Source organism: Ambystoma mexicanum, chromosome 7q (assembly GCF_040938575.1).
Source record: "Ambystoma mexicanum isolate Mex_15411 chromosome 7q, UKY_AmexF1_1, whole genome shotgun sequence".
NCBI lineage: Eukaryota > Metazoa > Chordata > Amphibia > Caudata > Ambystomatidae > Ambystoma > Ambystoma mexicanum.
Genome location: NC_090941.1, coordinates 1,146,757,513 through 1,146,778,118, shown reverse-complemented (window position 1 = coordinate 1,146,778,118; position 20,606 = coordinate 1,146,757,513).

Sequence of the window (20,606 nt, the reverse complement as noted above, 5' to 3'; positions counted from 1 at the left end):
AAGGCACCAAACCATTAAGTAGCTCCTCCCACATTTTTCCCGCTCTTTTCTGAGCTTGCCTGGTGAAGATTTTGAAAGTATAGAGAGATGGTTTTCTGTAGTGGGGATATTGCAACAATTGCTCACCTAACATGGAAGCACTTACTAACTAAAGAAAAATAGAAAGAACTCCTGTTAGGTGAACACCTGATGCTCAAATTCAATCCATCCCTAAATATTATACCATGTACTTCCAGAGTTGTTGTTTATTTCACAGAACTTCAAACTCAAAAGGTAAGCACTTACAAGCTTGAAGCTGTATTTCTATGAGGTTTCAAGACATCTGAAATTCAAAACTGCAATGTTCAGCCAAAGGGTCTGCATCCCTGTTCTTGTCTGAGGCTGTTCCTGGTATGGGCACTGTGGAAGAAGTTCTAGCCTTTTTATCCCTTGAAAGTCCCTGAAGGCACCAAACCATTAAGTAGCTCCTCCCACATTTTTCCCGCTCTTTTCTGAGCTTGCTTGGTGAAGATTTTGAAAGTATAGAGAGATGGTTTTCTGTAGTGGGGATATTGCAACAATTGCTCACCTAACATGGAAGCACTTACTAACTAAAGAAAAATAGAAAGAACTCCTGTTAGGTGAACACCTGATGCTCAAATGCAATCCATCCCTAAATATTATACCATGTACTTCCAGAGTTGTTGTTTATTTCACAGAACTTCAAACTCAAAAGGTAAGCACTTACAAGCTTGAAGCTGTATTTCTATGAGGTTTCAAGGAATCTGAAATTCAAAACTGCAATGTTCAGCCAAAGGGTCTGCATCCCTGTTCTTGTCAGAGGCTGTTTCTGGTATGGGCACTGTGGAATAAGTGCTCGCCTTTTTATCCCTTGAAAGGCCCTGAAGGCACCAAACCATTAAGTAGCTCCTCCCACATTTTTCCCGCTCTTTTCTGAGCTTGCCTGGTGAAGATTTTGAAAGTATAGAGAGATGGTTTTCTGTAGTGGGGATATTGCAACAATTGCTCACCTAACATGGAAGCACTTACTAACTAAAGAAAAATAGAAAGAACTCCTGTTAGGTGAACACCTGATGCTCAAATGCAATATATCCCTAAATATTATACCATGTACTTCCAGAGTTGTTGTTTATTTCACAGAACTTCAAACTCAAAAGGTAAGCACTTACAAGCTTGAAGCTGTATTTCTATGAGGTTTCAAGACATCTGAAATTCAAAACTGCAATGTTCAGCCTAAGGGTCTGCATCCCTGTTCTTGTCTGAGGCTGTTCCTGGTATGGGCACTGTGGAAGAAGTTCTAGCCTTTTTATCCCTTGAAAGTCCCTGAAGGCACCAAACCATTAAGAAGCTCCTCCCACATTTTTCCCGCTCTTTTCTGAGCTTGCTTGGTGAAGATTTTGAAAGTATAGAGAGATGGTTTTCTGTAGTGGAGATATTGCAACAATTGCTCACCTAACATGGAAGCACTTACTAACTAAAGAAAAATAGAAAGAACTCCTGTTAGGTGAGCACCTGATGTTCAAATGCAATCCATCCTAAATATTATAACATACACTTCCAAAATTGCTGTTTAGTTCACAGAACTTCAACCTCAAAAGGGAAGCACTTACACATATATAAAACGCAGGTGCCAACCTTGAAGCTGTATTTCTGTGAGGTTCCAAGACATCTGAAATTCAAAACTGCAATGTTCAGCCAGTGGGTCTGCATCCCTGTTCTTGTCTGAGGCTGGTATGGGCACTGTGGAATAAGTGCTCGCCTTTTTATCCCTTGAAAGGCCCTGAAGGCACCAAACCATTAAGTAGCTCCTCCCACATTTTTCCCGCTCTTTTCTGAGCTTGCTTGGTGAAGATTTTGAAAGTATAGAGGGATGGTTTTCTGCAGTGGAGATATTGCAACAATTGCTCACCTAACATGGAAGCACTTACTAACTAAAGAAAAATAGAAAGAACTCCTGTTAGGTGAGCACCTGATGCTCAAATGCAATTATTCTCTAAATATTATAACATACACTTCCAGAGCTGTTGTTTAGTTAACAGAACTTCAACCTCAATAGGTAAGCACTTACAAGCTTGAAGCTGTATTTCTATGAGGTTTCAAGACATCTGAAATTCAAAACTGCAATGTTCAGCCAGTTGGCCTGCATCACTGTTCTCATCCGAGGCCGTTCCTGCTATGGGCACTGTGGAAGAAGTGCCCACCTTTTTATCCCTTGAAAGGCCCTCAAGGGACCAAACCATTAAGTAGCTCCTCCTACATTTTTCCCGCTCTTTTCTGAGCTTGCTTGGTGAAGATTTTGAAAGTATAGAGAGATGGTTTTCTGTAGTGGGGATATTGCAACAATTGCTCACCTAACATGGAAGCACTTACTAACTAAAGAAAAACAGAAAGAACTCCTGTTAGGTGAGCACCTGATGTTCAAATGCAATCCATCCTAAATATTATAACATACACTTCCAAAGTTGCTGTTTAGTTCACAGAACTTCAACCTCAAAAGGTAAGCACTTATAACCATGAAGCTGTATTTCTATGAGGTTTCAAGACATCTGAAATTCAAAACTGCAATGTTCAGCCAATGGGTCTGCATCCCTGTTCATGTCTGAGGCTGTTACTGTTATGGGCACTGTGGAAGAAGTGCTCGCCTTTTTATCCCTTGAAAGGCCCTGAAGGCACCAAACCATTAAGAAGCTCCTCCCACATTTTTCCCGCTCTTTTCTGAGCTTGCTTGGTGAAGATTTTGAAAGTAAAGAGATGGTTTTCTGTAGTGGAGATATTGCAACAATTGCTCACCTAACATGGAAGCACTTACTAACTAAAGAAAAATAGAAAGAACTCCTGTTAGGTGAGCACCTGATGTTCAAATGCAACCCATCCCTAAATATTATACCATGTACTTCCAGAGTTGTTGTTTATTTCACAGAACTTCAAACTCAAAAGGTAAGCACTTACAACCATGAAGCTGTATTTCTATGAGGTTTCAAGATATCTGAAATTCAAAACTGCAATGTTCAGCCAGTTGGCCTGCATCACTGTTCTCATCCGAGGCCGTTCCTGCTATGGGCACTGTGGAAGAAGTGCCCACCTTTTTATCCCTTGAAAGGCCCTCAAGGCACCAAACCATTAAGTAGCTCCTCCCACATTTTCCCCGCTCTTTTCCGAGCTTGCTTGGTGAAGATTTTGAAAGTATAGAGAGATGGTTTTCTGTAGTGGGGATATTGCAACAATTGCTCACCTAACATAGAAGCACTTACTAACTAAAGAAAAATAGAAAGAACTCCTGTTAGGTGAGCACCTGATGTTCAAATGCAATCCATCCTAAATATTATAACATACACTTCCAAAGTTGCTGTTTAATTCACAGAACTTCAACCTCAAAAGGTAAGCACTTATAACCATGAAGCTGTATTTCTATGAGGTTTCAAGACATCTGAAATTCAAAACTGCAATGTTCAGCAGATTGGTCTGCATCCCTGTTCATGTCTGAGGCTGTTACTGTTATGGGCACTGTGGAAGAAGTGCTCGCCTTTTTATCCCTTGAAAGGCCCTGAAGGCACCAAACCATTAAGTAGCTCCTCCCACATTTTTCCCGCTCTTTTCTGAGCTTGCTTGGTGAAGATTTTGAAAGTATAGAGAGATGGTTTTCTGTAGTGGGGATATTGCAACAATTGCTCACCTAACATAGAAGCACTTACTAACTAAAGAAAAATAGAAAGAACTCCTGTTAGGTGAACACCTGATGCTCAAATGCAATCCATCCCTAAATATTATACCATGTACTTCCAGAGTTGTTGTTTATTTCACAGAACTTCAAACTCAAAAGGTAAGCACTTACAAGCTTGAAGCTGTATTTCTATGAGGTTTCAAGACATCTGAAATTCAAAACTACAATGTTCAGCCAAAGGGTCTGCATCCCTGTTCTTGTCTGAGGCTGTTCCTGGTATGGGCACTGTGGAAGAAGTTCTAGCCTTTTTATCCCTTGAAAGTCCCTGAAGGCACCAAACCATTAAGAAGCTCCTCCCACATTTTTCCCGCTCTTTTCTGAGCTTGCTTGGTGAAGATTTTGAAAGTATAGAGAGATGGTTTTCTGTAGTGGAGATATTGCAACAATTGCTCACCTAACATGGAAGCACTTACTAACTAAAGAAAAATAGAAAGAACCCCTGTTAGGTGAGCACCTGATGTTCAAATGCAACCCATCCCTAAATATTATACCATGTACTTCCAGAGTTGTTGTTTATTTCACAGAACTTCAAACTCAAAAGGTAAGCACTTACAACCATGAAGCTGTATTTCTATGAGGTTTCAAGATATCTGAAATTCAAAACTGCAATGTTCAGCCAGTTGGCCTGCATCACTGTTCTCATCCGAGGCCGTTCCTGCTATGGGCACTGTGGAAGAAGTGCCCACCTTTTTATCCCTTGAAAGGCCCTCAAGGCACCAAACCATTAAGTAGCTCCTCCCACATTTTTCCCGCTCTTTTCCGAGCTTGCTTGGTGAAGATTTTGAAAGTATAGAGAGATGGTTTTCTGTAGTGGGGATAGTGCAACAATTGCTCACCTAACATAGAAGCACTTACTAACTAAAGAAAAATAGAAAGAACTCCTGTTAGGTGAACACCTGATGCTCAAATGCAATCCATCCCTAAATAGTATACCATGTACTTCCAGAGTTGTTGTTTATTTCACAGAACTTCAAACTCAAAAGGTAAGCACTTATAACCATGAAGCTGTATTTCTATGAGGTTTCAAGACATCTGAAATTCAAAACTGCAATGTTCATCCAGTTGGCCTGCATCACTGTTGTCATCTGAGGCCGTTCCTGCTATGGGCACTGTGGAGAAGTGCCCACCTTTTTATCCCTTGAAAGGCCCTCAAGGCACCAGACCATTAAGTAGCTCCTCCCACATTTTTCCCGCTCTTTTCTGAGCTTGCTTGGTGAAGATTTTGAAAGTATAGAGAGATGGTTTTCTGTAGTGGGGATATTGCAACAATTGCTCACCTAACATGGAAGCACTTACTAACTAAAGAAAAATAGAAAGAACTCCTGTTAGGTGAACACCTGATGCTCAAATGCAATCCATCCCTAAATATTATTCCATGTACTTCCAGAGTTGTTGTTTATTTCACAGAACTTCAAACTCAAAAGGTAAGCACTTACAAGCTTGAAGCTGTATTTCTATGAGGTTTCAAGGCATCTGAAATTCAAAACTGCAATGTTCAGCCAAAGGGTCTGCATCCCTGTTCTTGTCAGAGGCTGTTTCTGGTATGGGCACTGTGGAATAAGTTCTCGCCTTTTTATCCCTTGAAAGGCCCTGAAGGCACCAAACCATTAAGTAGCTCCTCCCACATTTTTCCCGCTCTTTTCTGAGCTTGCCTGGTGAAGATTTTGAAAGTATAGAGAGATGGTTTTCTGTAGTGGGGATATTGCAACAATTGCTCACCTAACATGGAAGCACTTACTAACTAAAGAAAAATAGAAAGAACTCCTGTTAGGTGAACACCTGATGCTCAAATGCAATCCATCCCTAAATATTATACCATGTACTTCCAGAGTTGTTGTTTATTTCACAGAACTTCAAACTCAAAAGGTAAGCACTTACAAGCTTGAAGCTGTATTTCTATGAGGTTTCAAGACATCTGAAATTCAAAACTGCAATGTTCGGCCAAAGGGTCTGCATCCCTGTTCTTGTCTGAGGCTGTTCCTGGTATGGGCACTGTGGAAGAAGTTCTAGCCTTTTTATCCCTTGAAAGTCCCTGAAGGCACCAAACCATTAAGAAGCTCCTCCCATATTTTTCCCGCTCTTTTCTGAGCTTGCTTGGTGAAGATTTTGAAAGTATAGAGAGATGGTTTTCTGTAGTGGAGATATTGCAACAATTGCTCACCTAACATGGAAGCACTTACTAACTAAAGAAAAATAGAAAGAACTCCTGTTAGGTGAGCACCTGATGTTCAAATGCAATCCATCCTAAATATTATAACATACACTTCCAAAATTGCTGTTTAGTTCACAGAACTTCAACCTCAAAAGGGAAGCACTTACACATATATAAAACGCAGGTGCCAACCTTGAAGCTGTATTTCTGTGAGGTTCCAAGATATCTGAAATTCAAAACTGCAATGTTCAGCCAGTGGGTCTGCATCCCTGTTCTTGTCTGAGGCTGGTATGGGCACTGTGGAATAAGTGCTTGCCTTTTTATCCCTTGAAAGGCCCTGAAGGCACCAAACCATTAAGTAGCTCGTCCCACATTTTTCCCGCTCTTTTCTGAGCTTGCTTGGTGAAGATTTTGAAAGTATAGAGGGATGGTTTTCTGCAGTGGAGATATTGCAACAATTGCTCACCTAACATGGAAGCACTTACTAACTAAAGAAAAATAGAAAGAACTCCTGTTAGGTGAACACCTGATGCTCAAATGCAATCCATCCCTAAATAGTATACCATGTACTTCCAGAGTTGTTGTTTATTTCACAGAACTTCAAACTCAAAAGGTAAGCACTTATAACCATGAAGCTGTATTTCTATGAGGTTTCAAGACATCTGAAATTCAAAACTGCAATGTTCATCCAGTTGGCCTGCATCACTGTTGTCATCTGAGGCCGTTCCTGCTATGGGCACTGTGGAGAAGTGCCCACCTTTTTATCCCTTGAAAGGCCCTCAAGGCACCAGACCATTAAGTAGCTCCTCCCACATTTTTCCCGCTCTTTTCTGAGCTTGCTTGGTGAAGATTTTGAAAGTATAGAGAGATGGTTTTCTGTAGTGGGGATATTGCAACAATTGCTCACCTAACATGGAAGCACTTACTAACTAAAGAAAAATAGAAAGAACTCCTGTTAGGTGAACACCTGATGCTCAAATGCAATCCATCCCTAAATATTATTCCATGTACTTCCAGAGTTGTTGTTTATTTCACAGAACTTCAAACTCAAAAGGTAAGCACTTACAAGCTTGAAGCTGTATTTCTATGAGGTTTCAAGGCATCTGAAATTCAAAACTGCAATGTTCAGCCAAAGGGTCTGCATCCCTGTTCTTGTCAGAGGCTGTTTCTGGTATGGGCACTGTGGAATAAGTTCTCGCCTTTTTATCCCTTGAAAGGCCCTGAAGGCACCAAACCATTAAGTAGCTCCTCCCACATTTTTCCCGCTCTTTTCTGAGCTTGCCTGGTGAAGATTTTGAAAGTATAGAGAGATGGTTTTCTGTAGTGGGGATATTGCAACAATTGCTCACCTAACATGGAAGCACTTACTAACTAAAGAAAAATAGAAAGAACTCCTGTTAGGTGAACACCTGATGCTCAAATGCAATCCATCCCTAAATATTATACCATGTACTTCCAGAGTTGTTGTTTATTTCACAGAACTTCAAACTCAAAAGGTAAGCACTTACAAGCTTGAAGCTGTATTTCTATGAGGTTTCAAGACATCTGAAATTCAAAACTGCAATGTTCAGCCAAAGGGTCTGCATCCCTGTTCTTGTCTGAGGCTGTTCCTGGTATGGGCACTGTGGAAGAAGTTCTAGCCTTTTTATCCCTTGAAAGTCCCTGAAGGCACCAAACCATTAAGAAGCTCCTCCCATATTTTTCCCGCTCTTTTCTGAGCTTGCTTGGTGAAGATTTTGAAAGTATAGAGAGATGGTTTTCTGTAGTGGAGATATTGCAACAATTGCTCACCTAACATGGAAGCACTTACTAACTAAAGAAAAATAGAAAGAACTCCTGTTAGGTGAGCACCTGATGTTCAAATGCAATCCATCCTAAATATTATAACATACACTTCCAAAATTGCTGTTTAGTTCACAGAACTTCAACCTCAAAAGGGAAGCACTTACACATATATAAAACGCAGGTGCCAACCTTGAAGCTGTATTTCTGTGAGGTTCCAAGATATCTGAAATTCAAAACTGCAATGTTCAGCCAGTGGGTCTGCATCCCTGTTCTTGTCTGAGGCTGGTATGGGCACTGTGGAATAAGTGCTTGCCTTTTTATCCCTTGAAAGGCCCTGAAGGCACCAAACCATTAAGTAGCTCGTCCCACATTTTTCCCGCTCTTTTCTGAGCTTGCTTGGTGAAGATTTTGAAAGTATAGAGGGATGGTTTTCTGCAGTGGAGATATTGCAACAATTGCTCACCTAACATGGAAGCACTTACTAACTAAAGAAAAATAGAAAGAACTCCTGTTAGGTGAGCACCTGATGCTCAAATGCAATTATTCTCTAAATATTATAACATACACTTCCAGAGCTGTTGTTTAGTTAACAGAACTTCAACCTCAATAGGTAAGCACTTACAAGCTTGAAGCTGTATTTCTATGAGGTTTCAAGACATCTGAAATTCAAAACTGCAATGTTCAGCCAAAGGGTCTGCATCCCTGTTCTTGTCAGAGGCTGTTTCTGGTATGGGCACTGTGGAATAAGTGCTCGCCTTTTTATCCCTTGAAAGGCCCTGAAGGCACCAAACCATTAAGTAGCTCCTCCCACATTTTTCCCGCTCTTTTCTGAGCTTGCTTGGTGAAGATTTTGAAAGTATAGAGAGATGGTTTTCTGTAGTGGGGATATTGCAACAATTGCTCACCTAACATAGAAGCACTTACTAACTAAAGAAAAATAGAAAGAACTCCTGTTAGGTGAACACCTGATGCTCAAATGCAATCCATCCCTAAATATTATAACATACACTTCCAAAGTTGCTGTTTATTTCACAGAACTTCAAACTCAAAAGGTAAGCACTTACAAGCTTGAAGCTGTATTTCTATGAGGTTTCAAGACATCTGAAATTCAAAACTACAATGTTCAGCCAAAGGGTCTGCATCCCTGTTCTTGTCTGAGGCTGTTCCTGGTATGGGCACTGTGGAAGAAGTTCTAGCCTTTTTATCCCTTGAAAGTCCCTGAAGGCACCAAACCATTAAGAAGCTCCTCCCACATTTTTCCCGCTCTTTTCTGAGCTTGCTTGGTGAAGATTTTGAAAGTATAGAGAGATGGTTTTCTGTAGTGGAGATATTGCAACAATTGCTCACCTAACATGGAAGCACTTACTAACTAAAGAAAAATAGAAAGAACTCATGTTAGGTGAGCACCTGATGTTCAAATGCAATCCATCCTAAATATTATAACATACACTTCCAAAATTGCTGTTTAGTTCACAGAACTTCAACCTCAAAAGGGAAGCACTTACACATATATAAAACGCAGGTGCCAACCTTGAAGCTGTATTTCTGTGAGGTTCCAAGACATCTGAAATTCAAAACTGCAATGTTCAGCCAGTGGGTCTGCATCCCTGTTCTTGTCTGAGGCTGGTATGGGCACTGTGGAATAAGTGCTCGCCTTTTTATCCCTTGAAAGGCCCTGAAGGCACCAAACCATTAAGTAGCTCCTCCCACATTTTTCCCGCTCTTTTCTGAGCTTGCTTGGTGAAGATTTTGAAAGTATAGAGGGATGGTTTTCTGCAGTGGAGATATTGCAACAATTGCTCACCTAACATGGAAGCACTTACTAACTAAAGAAAAATAGAAAGAACTCCTGTTAGGTGAGCACCTGATGCTCAAATGCAATTATTCTCTAAATATTATAACATACACTTCCAGAGCTGTTGTTTAGTTAACAGAACTTCAACCTCAATAGGTAAGCACTTACAAGCTTGAAGCTGTATTTCTATGAGGTTTCAAGACATCTGAAATTCAAAACTGCAATGTTCAGCCAGTTGGCCTGCATCACTGTTCTCATCCGAGGCCGTTCCTGCTATGGGCACTGTGGAAGAAGTGCCCACCTTTTTATCCCTTGAAAGGCTCTCAAGGGACCAAACCATTAAGTAGCTCCTCCTACATTTTTCCTGCTCTTTTCTGAGCTTGCTTGGTGAAGATTTTGAAAGTATAGAGAGATGGTTTTCTGTAGTGGGGATATTGCAACAATTGCTCACCTAACATGGAAGCACTTACTAACTAAAGAAAAACAGAAAGAACTCCTGTTAGGTGAGCACCTGATGTTCAAATGCAATCCATCCTAAATATTATAACATACACTTCCAAAGTTGCTGTTTAGTTCACAGAACTTCAACCTCAAAAGGTAAGCACTTATAACCATGAAGCTGTATTTCTATGAGGTTTCAAGACATCTGAAATTCAAAACTGCAATGTTCAGCCAATGGGTCTGCATCCCTGTTCATGTCTGAGGCTGTTACTGTTATGGGCACTGTGGAAGAAGTGCTCGCCTTTTTATCCCTTGAAAGGCCCTGAAGGCACCAAACCATTAAGAAGCTCCTCCCACATTTTTCCCGCTCTTTTCTGAGCTTGCTTGGTGAAGATTTTGAAAGTAAAGAGATGGTTTTCTGTAGTGGAGATATTGCAACAATTGCTCACCTAACATGGAAGCACTTACTAACTAAAGAAAAATAGAAAGAACTCCTGTTAGGTGAGCACCTGATGTTCAAATGCAACCCATCCCTAAATATTATACCATGTACTTCCAGAGTTGTTGTTTATTTCACAGAACTTCAAACTCAAAAGGTAAGCACTTACAACCATGAAGCTGTATTTCTATGAGGTTTCAAGATATCTGAAATTCAAAACTGCAATGTTCAGCCAGTTGGCCTGCATCACTGTTCTCATCCGAGGCCGTTCCTGCTATGGGCACTGTGGAAGAAGTGCCCACCTTTTTATCCCTTGAAAGGCCCTCAAGGCACCAAACCATTAAGTAGCTCCTCCCACATTTTCCCCGCTCTTTTCCGAGCTTGCTTGGTGAAGATTTTGAAAGTATAGAGAGATGGTTTTCTGTAGTGGGGATATTGCAACAATTGCTCACCTAACATAGAAGCACTTACTAACTAAAGAAAAATAGAAAGAACTCCTGTTAGGTGAGCACCTGATGTTCAAATGCAATCCATCCTAAATATTATAACATACACTTCCAAAGTTGCTGTTTAATTCACAGAACTTCAACCTCAAAAGGTAAGCACTTATAACCATGAAGCTGTATTTCTATGAGGTTTCAAGACATCTGAAATTCAAAACTGCAATGTTCAGCCGATTGGTCTGCATCCCTGTTCATGTCTGAGGCTGTTACTGTTATGGGCACTGTGGAAGAAGTGCTCGCCTTTTTATCCCTTGAAAGGCCCTGAAGGCACCAAACCATTAAGTAGCTCCTCCCACATTTTTCCCGCTCTTTTCTGAGCTTGCTTGGTGAAGATTTTGAAAGTATAGAGAGATGGTTTTCTGTAGTGGGGATATTGCAACAATTGCTCACCTAACATAGAAGCACTTACTAACTAAAGAAAAATAGAAAGAACTCCTGTTAGGTGAACACCTGATGCTCAAATGCAATCCATCCCTAAATATTATACCATGTACTTCCAGAGTTGTTGTTTATTTCACAGAACTTCAAACTCAAAAGGTAAGCACTTACAAGCTTGAAGCTGTATTTCTATGAGGTTTCAAGACATCTGAAATTCAAAACTACAATGTTCAGCCAAAGGGTCTGCATCCCTGTTCTTGTCTGAGGCTGTTCCTGGTATGGGCACTGTGGAAGAAGTTCTAGCCTTTTTATCCCTTGAAAGTCCCTGAAGGCACCAAACCATTAAGAAGCTCCTCCCACATTTTTCCCCGCTCTTTTCTGAGCTTGCTTGGTGAAGATTTTGAAAGTATAGAGAGATGGTTTTCTGTAGTGGAGATATTGCAACAATTGCTCACCTAACATGGAAGCACTTACTAACTAAAGAAAAATAGAAAGAACCCCTGTTAGGTGAGCACCTGATGTTCAAATGCAACCCATCCCTAAATATTATACCATGTACTTCCAGAGTTGTTGTTTATTTCACAGAACTTCAAACTCAAAAGGTAAGCACTTACAACCATGAAGCTGTATTTCTATGAGGTTTCAAGATATCTGAAATTCAAAACTGCAATGTTCATCCAGTTGGCCTGCATCACTGTTCTCATCCGAGGCCGTTCCTGCTATGGGCACTGTGGAAGAAGTGCCCACCTTTTTATCCCTTGAAAGGCCCTCAAGGCACCAAACCATTAAGTAGCTCCTCCCACATTTTTCCCGCTCTTTTCCGAGCTTGCTTGGTGAAGATTTTGAAAGTATAGAGAGATGGTTTTCTGTAGTGGGGATAGTGCAACAATTGCTCACCTAACATAGAAGCACTTACTAACTAAAGAAAAATAGAAAGAACTCCTGTTAGGTGAACACCTGATGCTCAAATGCAATCCATCCCTAAATAGTATACCATGTACTTCCAGAGTTGTTGTTTATTTCACAGAACTTCAAACTCAAAAGGTAAGCACTTATAACCATGAAGCTGTATTTCTATGAGGTTTCAAGACATCTGAAATTCAAAACTGCAATGTTCATCCAGTTGGCCTGCATCACTGTTGTCATCTGAGGCCGTTCCTGCTATGGGCACTGTGGAGAAGTGCCCACCTTTTTATCCCTTGAAAGGCCCTCAAGGCACCAGACCATTAAGTAGCTCCTCCCACATTTTTCCCGCTCTTTTCTGAGCTTGCTTGGTGAAGATTTTGAAAGTATAGAGAGATGGTTTTCTGTAGTGGGGATATTGCAACAATTGCTCACCTAACATGGAAGCACTTACTAACTAAAGAAAAATAGAAAGAACTCCTGTTAGGTGAACACCTGATGCTCAAATGCAATCCATCCCTAAATATTATTCCATGTACTTCCAGAGTTGTTGTTTATTTCACAGAACTTCAAACTCAAAAGGTAAGCACTTACAAGCTTGAAGCTGTATTTCTATGAGGTTTCAAGGCATCTGAAATTCAAAACTGCAATGTTCAGCCAAAGGGTCTGCATCCCTGTTCTTGTCAGAGGCCGTTCCTGCTATGGGCACTGTGGAGAAGTGCCCACCTTTTTATCCCTTGAAAGGCCCTCAAGGCACCAGACCATTAAGTAGCTCCTCCCACATTTTTCCCGCTCTTTTCTGAGCTTGCTTGGTGAAGATTTTGAAAGTATAGAGAGATGGTTTTCTGTAGTGGGGATATTGCAACAATTGCTCACCTAACATGGAAGCACTTACTAACTAAAGAAAAATAGAAAGAACTCCTGTTAGGTGAACACCTGATGCTCAAATGCAATCCATCCCTAAATATTATACCATGTACTTCCAGAGTTGTTGTTTATTTCACAGAACTTCAAACTCAAAAGGTAAGCACTTACAAGCTTGAAGCTGTATTTCTATGAGGTTTCAAGGCATCTGAAATTCAAAACTGCAATGTTCAGCCAAAGGGTCTGCATCCCTGTTCTTGTCAGAGGCTGTTTCTGGTATGGGCACTGTGGAATAAGTGCTCGCCTTTTTATCCCTTGAAAGGCCCTGAAGGCACCAAACCATTAAGTAGCTCCTCCCACATTTTTCCTGCTCTTTTCTGAGCTTGCCTGGTGAAGATTTTGAAAGTATAGAGAGATGGTTTTCTGTAGTGGGGATATTGCAACAATTGCTCACCTAACATGGAAGCACTTACTAACTAAAGAAAAATAGAAAGAACTCCTGTTAGGTGAACACCTGATGCTCAAATGCAATCCATCCCTAAATATTATACCATGTACTTCCAGAGTTGTTGTTTATTTCACAGAACTTCAAACTCAAAAGGTAAGCACTTACAAGCTTGAAGCTGTATTTCTATGAGGTTTCAAGACATCTGAAATTCAAAACTGCAATGTTCAGCCAAAGGGTCTGCATCCCTGTTCTTGTCTGAGGCTGTTCCTGGTATGGGCACTGTGGAAGAAGTTCTAGCCTTTTTATCCCTTGAAAGTCCCTGAAGGCACCAAACCATTAAGTAGCTCCTCCCACATTTTTCCCGCTCTTTTCTGAGCTTGCTTGGTGAAGATTTTGAAAGTATAGAGAGATGGTTTTCTGTAGTGGGGATATTGCAACAATTGCTCACCTAACATGGAAGCACTTACTAACTAAAGAAAAATAGAAAGAACTCCTGTTAGGTGAACACCTGATGCTCAAATGCAATCCATCCCTAAATATTATACCATGTACTTCCAGAGTTGTTGTTTATTTCACAGAACTTCAAACTCAAAAGGTAAGCACTTACAAGCTTGAAGCTGTATTTCTATGAGGTTTCAAGACATCTGAAATTCAAAACTGCAATGTTCAGCCAAAGGGTCTGCATCCCTTTTCTTGTCAGAGGCTGTTTCTGGTATGGGCACTGTGGAATAAGTGCTCGCCTTTTTATCCCTTGAAAGGCCCTGAAGGCACCAAACCATTAAGTAGCTCCTCCCACATTTTTCCCGCTCTTTTCTGAGCTTGCCTGGTGAAGATTTTGAAAGTATAGAGAGATGGTTTTCTGTAGTGGGGATATTGCAACAATTGCTCACCTAACATGGAAGCACTTACTAACTAAAGAAAAATAGAAAGAACTCCTGTTAGGTGAACACCTGATGCTCAAATTCAATCCATCCCTAAATATTATACCATGTACTTCCAGAGTTGTTGTTTATTTCACAGAACTTCAAACTCAAAAGGTAAGCACTTACAAGCTTGAAGCTGTATTTCTATGAGGTTTCAAGACATCTGAAATTCAAAACTGCAATGTTCAGCCAAAGGGTCTGCATCCCTGTTCTTGTCTGAGGCTGTTCCTGGTATGGGCACTGTGGAAGAAGTTCTAGCCTTTTTATCCCTTGAAAGTCCCTGAAGGCACCAAACCATTAAGTAGCTCCTCCCACATTTTTCCCGCTCTTTTCTGAGCTTGCTTGGTGAAGATTTTGAAAGTATAGAGAGATGGTTTTCTGTAGTGGGGATATTGCAACAATTGCTCACCTAACATGGAAGCACTTACTAACTAAAGAAAAATAGAAAGAACTCCTGTTAGGTGAACACCTGATGCTCAAATGCAATCCATCCCTAAATATTATACCATGTACTTCCAGAGTTGTTGTTTATTTCACAGAACTTCAAACTCAAAAGGTAAGCACTTACAAGCTTGAAGCTGTATTTCTATGAGGTTTCAAGGAATCTGAAATTCAAAACTGCAATGTTCAGCCAAAGGGTCTGCATCCCTGTTCTTGTCAGAGGCTGTTTCTGGTATGGGCACTGTGGAATAAGTGCTCGCCTTTTTATCCCTTGAAAGGCCCTGAAGGCACCAAACCATTAAGTAGCTCCTCCCACATTTTTCCCGCTCTTTTCTGAGCTTGCCTGGTGAAGATTTTGAAAGTATAGAGAGATGGTTTTCTGTAGTGGGGATATTGCAACAATTGCTCACCTAACATGGAAGCACTTACTAACTAAAGAAAAATAGAAAGAACTCCTGTTAGGTGAACACCTGATGCTCAAATGCAATATATCCCTAAATATTATACCATGTACTTCCAGAGTTGTTGTTTATTTCACAGAACTTCAAACTCAAAAGGTAAGCACTTACAAGCTTGAAGCTGTATTTCTATGAGGTTTCAAGACATCTGAAATTCAAAACTGCAATGTTCAGCCTAAGGGTCTGCATCCCTGTTCTTGTCTGAGGCTGTTCCTGGTATGGGCACTGTGGAAGAAGTTCTAGCCTTTTTATCCCTTGAAAGTCCCTGAAGGCACCAAACCATTAAGAAGCTCCTCCCACATTTTTCCCGCTCTTTTCTGAGCTTGCTTGGTGAAGATTTTGAAAGTATAGAGAGATGGTTTTCTGTAGTGGAGATATTGCAACAATTGCTCACCTAACATGGAAGCACTTACTAACTAAAGAAAAATAGAAAGAACTCCTGTTAGGTGAGCACCTGATGTTCAAATGCAATCCATCCTAAATATTATAACATACACTTCCAAAATTGCTGTTTAGTTCACAGAACTTCAACCTCAAAAGGGAAGCACTTACACATATATAAAACGCAGGTGCCAACCTTGAAGCTGTATTTCTGTGAGGTTCCAAGACATCTGAAATTCAAAACTGCAATGTTCAGCCAGTGGGTCTGCATCCCTGTTCTTGTCTGAGGCTGGTATGGGCACTGTGGAATAAGTGCTCGCCTTTTTATCCCTTGAAAGGCCCTGAAGGCACCAAACCATTAAGTAGCTCCTCCCACATTTTTCCCGCTCTTTTCTGAGCTTGCTTGGTGAAGATTTTGAAAGTATAGAGGGATGGTTTTCTGCAGTGGAGATATTGCAACAATTGCTCACCTAACATGGAAGCACTTACTAACTAAAGAAAAATAGAAAGAACTCCTGTTAGGTGAGCACCTGATGCTCAAATGCAATTATTCTCTAAATATTATAACATACACTTCCAGAGCTGTTGTTTAGTTAACAGAACTTCAACCTCAATAGGTAAGCACTTACAAGCTTGAAGCTGTATTTCTATGAGGTTTCAAGACATCTGAAATTCAAAACTGCAATGTTCAGCCAGTTGGCCTGCATCACTGTTCTCATCCGAGGCCGTTCCTGCTATGGGCACTGTGGAAGAAGTGCCCACCTTTTTATCCCTTGAAAGGCCCTCAAGGGACCAAACCATTAAGTAGCTCCTCCTACATTTTTCCCGCTCTTTTCTGAGCTTGCTTGGTGAAGATTTTGAAAGTATAGAGAGATGGTTTTCTGTAGTGGGGATATTGCAACAATTGCTCACCTAACATGGAAGCACTTACTAACTAAAGAAAAACAGAAAGAACTCCTGTTAGGTGAGCACCTGATGTTCAAATGCAATCCATCCTAAATATTATAACATACACTTCCAAAGTTGCTGTTTAGTTCACAGAACTTCAACCTCAAAAGGTAAGCACTTATAACCATGAAGCTGTATTTCTATGAGGTTTCAAGACATCTGAAATTCAAAACTGCAATGTTCAGCCAATGGGTCTGCATCCCTGTTCATGTCTGAGGCTGTTACTGTTATGGGCACTGTGGAAGAAGTGCTCGCCTTTTTATCCCTTGAAAGGCCCTGAAGGCACCAAACCATTAAGAAGCTCCTCCCACATTTTTCCCGCTCTTTTCTGAGCTTGCTTGGTGAAGATTTTGAAAGTAAAGAGATGGTTTTCTGTAGTGGAGATATTGCAACAATTGCTCACCTAACATGGAAGCACTTACTAACTAAAGAAAAATAGAAAGAACTCCTGTTAGGTGAGCACCTGATGTTCAAATGCAACCCATCCCTAAATATTATACCATGTACTTCCAGAGTTGTTGTTTATTTCACAGAACTTCAAACTCAAAAGGTAAGCACTTACAACCATGAAGCTGTATTTCTATGAGGTTTCAAGATATCTGAAATTCAAAACTGCAATGTTCAGCCAGTTGGCCTGCATCACTGTTCTCATCCGAGGCTGTTCCTGCTATGGGCACTGTGGAAGAAGTGCCCACCTTTTTATCCCTTGAAAGGCCCTCAAGGCACCAAACCATTAAGTAGCTCCTCCCACATTTTCCCCGCTCTTTTCCGAGCTTGCTTGGTGAAGATTTTGAAAGTATAGAGAGATGGTTTTCTGTAGTGGGGATATTGCAACAATTGCTCACCTAACATAGAAGCACTTACTAACTAAAGAAAAATAGAAAGAACTCCTGTTAGGTGAGCACCTGATGTTCAAATGCAATCCATCCTAAATATTATAACATACACTTCCAAAGTTGCTGTTTAATTCACAGAACTTCAACCTCAAAAGGTAAGCACTTATAACCATGAAGCTGTATTTCTATGAGGTTTCAAGACATCTGAAATTCAAAACTGCAATGTTCAGCCGATTGGTCTGCATCCCTGTTCATGTCTGAGGCTGTTACTGTTATGGGCACTGTGGAAGAAGTGCTCGCCTTTTTATCCCTTGAAAGGCCCTGAAGGCACCAAACCATTAAGTAGCTCCTCCCACATTTTTCCCGCTCTTTTCTGAGCTTGCTTGGTGAAGATTTTGAAAGTATAGAGAGATGGTTTTCTGTAGTGGGGATATTGCAACAATTGCTCACCTAACATAGAAGCACTTACTAACTAAAGAAAAATAGAAAGAACTCCTGTTAGGTGAACACCTGATGCTCAAATGCAATCCATCCCTAAATATTATACCATGTACTTCCAGAGTTGTTGTTTATTTCACAGAACTTCAAACTCAAAAGGTAAGCACTTACAAGCTTGAAGCTGTATTTCTATGAGGTTTCAAGACATCTGAAATTCAAAACTACAATGTTCAGCCAAAGGGTCTGCATCCCTGTTCTTGTCTGAGGCTGTTCCTGGTATGGGCACTGTGGAAGAAGTTCTAGCCTTTTTATCCCTTGAAAGTCCCTGAAGGCACCAAACCATTAAGAAGCTCCTCCCACATTTTTCCCGCTCTTTTCTGAGCTTGCTTGGTGAAGATTTTGAAAGTATAGAGAGATGGTTTTCTGTAGTGGGGATAGTGCAACAATTGCTCACCTAACATAGAAGCACTTACTAACTAAAGAAAAATAGAAAGAACTCCTGTTAGGTGAACACCTGATGCTCAAATGCAATCCATCCCTAAATAGTATACCATGTACTTCCAGAGTTGTTGTTTATTTCACAGAACTTCAAACTCAAAAGGTAAGCACTTATAACCATGAAGCTGTATTTCTATGAGGTTTCAAGATATCTGAAATTCAAAACTGCAATGTTCAGCCAGTTGGCCTGCATCACTGTTCTCATCCGAGGCCGTTCCTGCTATGGGCACTGTGGAAGAAGTGCCCACCTTTTTATCCCTTGAAAGGCCCTCAAGGCACCAAACCATTAAGTAGCTCCTCCCACATTTTTCCCGCTCTTTTCCGAGCTTGCTTGGTGAAGATTTTGAAAGTATAGAGAGATGGTTTTCTGTAGTGGGGATAGTGCAACAATTGCTCACCTAACATAGAAGCACTTACTAACTAAAGAAAAATAGAAAGAACTCCTGTTAGGTGAACACCTGATGCTCAAATGCAATCCATCCCTAAATAGTATACCATGTACTTCCAGAGTTGTTGTTTATTTCACAGAACTTCAAACTCAAAAGGTAAGCACTTATAACCATGAAGCTGTATTTCTATGAGGTTTCAAGACATCTGAAATTCAAAACTGCAATGTTCATCCAGTTGGCCTGCATCACTGTTGTCATCTGAGGCCGTTCCTGCTATGGGCACTGTGGAGAAGTGCCCACCTTTTTATCCCTTGAAAGGCCCTCAAGGCACCAGACCATTAAGTAGCTCCTCCCACATTTTTCCCGCTCTTTTCTGAGCTTGCTTGGTGAAGATTTTGAAAGTATAGAGAGATGGTTTTCTGTAGTGGGGATATTGCAACAATTGCTCACCTAACATGGAAGCACTTACTAACTAAAGAAAAATAGAAAGAACTCCTGTTAGGTGAACACCTGATGCTCAAATGCAATCCATCCCTAAATATTATTCCATGTACTTCCAGAGTTGTTGTTTATTTCACAGAACTTCAAACTCAAAAGGTAAGCACTTACAAGCTTGAAGTTGTATTTCTATGAGGTTTCAAGGCATCTGAAATTCAAAACTGCAATGTTCAGCCAAAGGGTCTGCATCCCTGTTCTTGTCAGAGGCTGTTTCTGGTATGGGCACTGTGGAATAAGTTCTCGCCTTTTTATCCCTTGAAAGGCCCTGAAGGCACCAAACCATTAAGTAGCTCCTCCCACATTTTTCCCGCTCTTTTCTGAGCTTGCCTGGTGAAGATTTTGAAAGTATAGAGAGATGGTTTTCTGTAGTGGGGATATTGCAACAATTGCTCACCTAACATGGAAGCACTTACTAACTAAAGAAAAATAGAAAGAACTCCTGTTAGGTGAACACCTGATGCTCAAATTCAATCCATCCCTAAATATTATACCATGTACTTCCAGAGTTGTTGTTTATTTCACAGAACTTCAAACTCAAAAGGTAAGCACTTACAAGCTTGAAGCTGTATTTCTATGAGGTTTCAAGACATCTGAAATTCAAAACTGCAATGTTCAGCCAAAGGGTCTGCATCCCTGTTCTTGTCTGAGGCTGTTCCTGGTATGGGCACTGTGGAAGAAGTTCTAGCCTTTTTATCCCTTGAAAGTCCCTGAAGGCACCAAACCATTAAGTAGCTCCTCCCACATTTTTCCCGCTCTTTTCTGAGCTTGCTTGGTGAAGATTTTGAAAGTATAGAGAGATGGTTTTCTGTAGTGGGGATATTGCAACAATTGCTCACCTAACATGGAAGCACTTACTAACTAAAGAAAAATAGAAAGAACTCCTGTTAGGTGAACACCTGATGCTCAAATGCAATCCATCCCTAAATATTATACCATGTACTTCCAGAGTTGTTGTTTATTTCACAGAACTTCAAACTCAAAAGGTAAGCACTTACAAGCTTGAAGCTGTATTTCTATGAGGTTTCAAGGAATCTGAAATTCAAAACTGCAATGTTCAGCCAAAGGGTCTGCATCCCTGTTCTTGTCAGAGGCTGTTTCTGGTATGGGCACTGTGGAATAAGTGCTCGCCTTTTTATCCCTTGAAAGGCCCTGAAGGCACCAAACCATTAAGTAGCTCCTCCCACATTTTTCCCGCTCTTTTCTGAGCTTGCCTGGTGAAGATTTTGAAAGTATAGAGAGATGGTTTTCTGTAGTGGGGATATTGCAACAATTGCTCACCTAACATGGAAGCACTTACTAACTAAAGAAAAATAGAAAGAACTCCTGTTAGGTGAACACCTGATGCTCAAATGCAATCCATCCCTAAA